Here is a 6,000-nt window from a genome sequence, read left to right on the forward strand (position 1 = left end):
GCCTGGCAGGCCACTGGATGCCACTGGCGTTCCACTCATGTGGGATGGAGAGGCCCAGAGCTGAGCCCTGAATCTTCCCTGCAGCCACATAGGTAAGATCTGTTTCTGGCTTCCCCATCTGACCTGGCTGACACAATGCTCTTATTTCCAGGTCACTGCTGTTCCCAACAAGGAAATGACATGCATCACCACACACAGGGCCATTCTTCAGCAGCAGTGTGGGGTAAACTACATAAATTCCCCACAAGGTCCCTGGATAATTCTGGGGCTCCTCTAACTGAAGCTATTTAATTCTGATCTATCAGAAAGCCACAGATTTCTTCAAGTTGTTCTGCTTGAATATTGTATTTCATGTAATAAATTTGGCAGTGTGGGAAACCATATGAGGGCATTGGTTCTGAGGTAACACAGTTTGCAAGGGATTGTACTGGCTCTCTTTCCTCCCCTGCTTTACTCACCTTACCCCACTCCTGCTTCCCAGGGTGTCATTCCCCCTTGTGTAATAAATATAAGCCCTGTGCCACAGGCTCTGCTTTCTGGGAAACCCAAGATAAGACTCCCATCAAGAAGAGTGAGAAAGGGGCACCTGGGTAGCTCAGGGGGTTAAGTGTCCGACTTCAGCTTTGGTCATGATATGGCCATTTGTGGGTTCAAGCCCTGCATCGGGCTCTGTGCTGACAGCTTGGAGCCTGGAGCCTGCTTCAGATTCTGTGTCTCCCTCTCTCTCTGCCCCTCCCCTGCTTGACTCTGTCTCTCTCTCTCTCAAAAGTGAATGAACATGGAGGAGGAGGAGGAGGAGGAGGAGGAGGAGGAGAATGATTACAAGAAGGGTGAGAAAGAGAATTCCCCATCTCAGAAGATGCCTCCCCTCATCTCATCCCCTGTCTCTCCCTTCTCAGCCTCCAACATGGGAAAGAGAGCCTGACCTGTACCTTGGGTACCTAGAGGATTGACTCATTTCCCCTGTACTCACAACCAATGCCACCATCAGACTGTGATCTACGGATGATCTCTTTGCCAAAGAAGATTTTACATCTTTACTAAATCACCCCATCAGCAGCATTACTGGGTCTCGGGTAAACCCAGGTCAGCCATCAGTAAGTGAGAGTAAATACAGGCAGAGAGAGGAAAACAGGCAAATTTCTGGTGAGACACCAGAGGATCACCTATGGCTGTCTAAAGCATTCCTGGGTCTCTACATCAATGCTTTTCCCAGAGCACAGATAAAATGAAATCAAAGAAATATTCCAGTTGTGGACATGAGTATCCTAAGAGATGTAAAGATCCTATCTGTTTGCCGCCCTGAGGAGCACGAAGATAACGTTGGTGCCAGTCTTTCATTAGCGTGAACAAGCCCCAAATACTCCGGGACCCTTCCCTCCCCATCACCCTTCAAAGTCCCTGGAGCCCTGGACTCCCCTGCTCACTCACACATCACTCTGATACCAACTCACCACCTGGTCCAGAAAGAAAAGGAAACATCCCACCCCTCACCTTGTCTCTGACCGCCAGTGAGGCAAATGTTCTTCTCACTCAGGACCCCCCTGCTATCCAAGCAGAGATTAGAAAGGAGACATGAAAGTTTCCTTCCTTGTCCTTCCCTTCTGCTCATTCACTATGACAACAGCAAATGACATCTCAAAATTGCCATCTGCCTCCTGCCTGTGCCGTGCTCTCTTGCACGGATGGACCGAGATCTGATTACGGGGATGTCAGATATTTCATCCCAAGGGGCCGTTTAACAAAACATGCTTGCTTTTCCCTCCAGGTGTCACCAGGTGGAAAGACCTCTTTATAAACACATCAGGTATTAAACATCCACATTAATGCTGCCTTTTTAAAAGAGATGCCCTCATTCTAACAGTACTGATAACTGAAAACATTTCTGGAAGTTCTCTTTGGAACTGGCTCCAGGGTTCTTTATTCACCATTCACTGAATGATGAATCCTCCCATGCCAGACACTGGGCTGTGACAATGATCAGAACATATCAGAACATTCCCTTGGGAATGTGTGGTCTAACGGAGGGAGCAGACATAGAAGCAGGTAAGTACAACTCAATAAATCTTAGAACAAAGTTACACACAAATACCACAGGGTAGAGAGAAAGGAGCCACCCACTGTCATTGGAAGACCTGGGGAAGCTGGCTTTGTGGAGGGCATGACCTTAAGGGACGAATGACTAAAGAGGGGGGAAGACACCCAAGCAGAGCGAACCTAACGCAGGTCTGGAGCTACAGGAGGGTGTGGCATATTCACGGTGTTGAGTGACAGAGAAGCATAAGGCACTGAGAAGGGCGAATGACAGGAAATGAGGCTGTAGACGTAGACAGAACAGACTGGGCTCGATCCTGCCCGCCAGACTAAGTGCAGACTTACTCCCGTGAGCAAAAGCAGGAAAATAATGGAACTTTTTTTTTTTAGAAAGATGATTCTGGTATTTGTTGAAGTAGACACCAGAGTAGAACTGGAGGTTGTAAGAACAGGATACTCTTTACTCAGCACTTACAATATGGCAAACACTGATAGATCTTTAAAGACTAGATCTCATCTTGGGGCACCTGGGTGGCTCAGTTGGTTAAGTGTCTAGCTTCAGTTCAGGTCATAATCTCACAGTTCGTGAGTTTGAGCCCCGCATCCAGCTCTGTGCGGATGGTGCAAAGCCTGTTTAGGATTCTATCTCTCCTTCTCTCTGCCCCTCCCCGCCTTATTCTCTCTCTCACTCTCAAAAATAAATAAATAAACTTACAAAAAAAATATCTCATTTTAACAGCAGTCATAAGAAGCAACAGTGAACACTTACTGAGTAATTACTATGGGTCTGACAGTATGTATAGTACTTTAAAAGTGTCATTTATTTCATTTTCAAAATAACCCCATGATAATCATTTCACCATATACATGAGTCAAACCACCACGGTGTATGTCTTAAACTTATGCAGTGATGTAGGTCAATTATTTCTCAATAAAACTAGAAAAAATATATTAAGAATTAGGGGCACCTGGGTGGCTCAGCTGGTTAAGCATCCGACTTCAGCTCAGGTCATGATCTCACCTCTCATGCATTCGAGCCCCATATCAGGCTCTGTGCTGACACCTCAGAGCCTGGAGCCTGCTTCGGATTCTATGTCTCCCTCTCTCTCTAACCTCCCCTGCTCATGCTCTGTCTCTCTCTCAAAAAAATAAATATTAAAAAAAAATTTTTAATATATTAAGAATTAATTTAAAATAAGCCCATGAGCTTGACATTATTGTGTCCATTTTATAGACATGAGGCTTAGAGAAGTAACCTGCCAGAGGTCATATGGGTTGTAAGCTGTCAAGTCAGGATTCAAAAGTAGGCCTGTCCGACTCCAAAGCCAAGAGCCAAGGCACTGCAGAGATTATTCAGCAAAGAAGGGGAGGAATGGTCTCAGGGCCTTGTGTTTAAAGCCATGAGACACTTCTGAGGGAGACACAACAGGAGGTGAGCGATAAGGACAGTCAGGAGTTGAGGCTGACTGCCAGTTTTCGAGCTTGACAGTCTGAATGGATTGCCTTTTATTGTTCTCCGGAGAAACACAGGGAGGGCTACCCTGGGTTTGTGAGGAAAAGACTAACGAGTGTGTTCAGAACATGCCAGATAGGAGTTATCTGCAGAATATCCAGGGGAGAAATAATCCTGAGAGTCAGCCATGTGTGGATGGTCACTGAAGCTGTGGGTGCAGGTGGAAGTCCAGGGAGGACACGGAGATGAGCCCAAAGGCAGAATGCTGGGAAACATGGAACCCAACGGGAACCTACAGGAGAAAGAGCAGAAGAGAGGGAGGAGGAGGCTGGCTGGTGGGTGCCTGGAAGTCAGGGAAGGAAGATCTGAAGGAGTGTCCACCTCCTCACCTCCGGCCCAAGAAGGACCTGGAGCAGATCATCAGGGCACCAGGGAAAACCTCCATCTCTTTCTTCTCTCACATGGCTCTTTGTCCCCTGACAGAGTGCCCACAGCGTCATGATGAGATCCGAGGTTTGACTGTGGGCAGAGCAGGCTTTGCCTTGTCCAGTTATAGGACACTTAGGCCTCTCTGGCTTAAAAAAAAAAAAAAAAAAAAAAAAAAAGGAGGGCCCCACACCATCCAGTTGAACTATTCACTAGATTTTGGGGAACCAAAGCTTCAGTAGGTAATAAAGTACCTTTGGTTTGCTTTGGATTCTTTATGTGGTACATGCATGTGTGTATGTATGTATGTGTGTGTATGTGTGTATATATGTATGTAAATGTGTGTATACATACACACACACACACATATATATATATGAGTATTCTACTAGCATCAAGTATTTCTCTGCAGTACTTACCACACTTGTAACTAAATAATTTTGTCTGGTTACTTAATGTCTCCTTAATGTCTCCTGAATCTCTCCTGAATGTGAGCTCCATGATGGCAAAGACTGGGTTAATCTCTCTATTCCCAGAACCTAATAGACTATCTTGTATTTTTTTTTAATATTTATTATTTGGTTGATTGAGTGGATGGATATGGATATCTGATCAACAATGCTAAATGTTGTGGAAAGGTTAAGAGGAATGAGGACTGAAACTAGAACATGAATTTGGCACATGGTCACTAGTGGACCTTGGCGAGAGAGCCACCGTGGAGTGAGGGTGTTGGATGCCTGATTCTCCTTCAGGAGGCTGAGTGGAGAAGCAGTGTGGGTGCAGACAGAGAAAGTGGGCATAGACTATTCCTTCAGAAATCTCAGTGTGGACAGGGACTAATCCAGCATACTCTCTTGGTTTCCAATTTTATATCCTTTTTCTCTATTTTTAGAAACAGTAAAAGCTCACAGAGAATAAATTGAGGTAACCCAAGCAGATGGTCAAGCTCAGTGTCACTTCTAGTCAAAATCAGTATCTGATTTCAAAAGGTAAGTGACTGATCTTCTAATATGACTCATAAACTACCTCCAAAGGCAGAAATTACCCGACACATTTCGATAATGGCAGCATCACTGAAATCAAAGTGACTACTTTGAATAAGTACATGCTTGGCTGTAAGAGTTCTTCGATATTTCTTTTCCTTTTTTCAAGTCACATAAAATAGGTAGAAATAGCATGGCTTAGGGTAGTGCTTTCCTAAAAAGCATTGTACACCTCAGGATGATTTTCTTGTGGCACATGAATAAATTTATATGTTTGCTTGCATCAACTTCTTTGTATATTAGAAAAAATACACAGTCATCCAACTCATAATATCACACATACTACAAAGTTTCTTTGATCAATAAATTTGAATTATACTGGGGCACCTAGGTGGCTCAGTCGGTTAATCATGTGACTTCGGCTCAGGTCATGATCTTGCAGTCTGTGAGTTTGAGCCCGGCACCAGGCTCTGTGCTGACAGCTCAGAGCCTGGAGCCTGCTTCAGATTCTACATCTCCCTCTTTCTCTGTCCCTGCCTCGCTTGTGCTCTCTCTCTCTCAAACATAAATAAACATTAAAAAAAAACTATAAAAAAAATAAATTTAAATTATAATTTTAAATTTTGTGTTTTTTTATTTTTATTTTTTTTAACATTTATTTATTTATTTTACTTTTTTTTTATTTATATATGAAATTTATTGTCAAATTGGTTTCCATACAACACCCAGTGCTCATCCCAAAAGGTGCCCTCCTCAATACCCATCACCCACCCTCTCCTCCCTCCCACCCCCCATCAACCCTCAGTTTGCTCTCAGTTCTCAACAGTCTCTTATGCTTTGGCTCTCTCCCACTCTAACCTCTTTTTTTTTTTTTTCCTTCCCCTCCCCCATGGGTTCCTGTTGAGTTTCTCAGGATCCACATAAGAGTGAAACCATATGGTATCTGTCTTTCTCTGTATGGCTTATTTCACTTAGCATCACACTCTCCAGTTCCATCCACGTTGCTACAAAAGGCCATATTTCATTTTTTCTCATTGCCACGTAGTATTCCATAGTGTATATAAACCACAATTTCTTTATCCATTCATCAGTTGATGGACATTT

The 6,000-nt window shown here is 44.0% G+C and overlaps 1 protein-coding gene across 1 annotated transcript in view; it reads right to left on the reverse strand.

Moving 5' to 3' along the window:
• The window catches only part of SUSD1 (sushi domain containing 1), a 122,177-nt gene that overhangs the window by 82,867 nt on the left and 33,310 nt on the right, over positions 1–6,000 (reverse strand). The window lies entirely within an intron of this gene.

This window comes from Herpailurus yagouaroundi, unplaced genomic scaffold (assembly GCF_014898765.1).
Source record: "Herpailurus yagouaroundi ecotype Mexico unplaced genomic scaffold, PumYag 160, whole genome shotgun sequence".
NCBI lineage: Eukaryota > Metazoa > Chordata > Mammalia > Carnivora > Felidae > Herpailurus > Herpailurus yagouaroundi.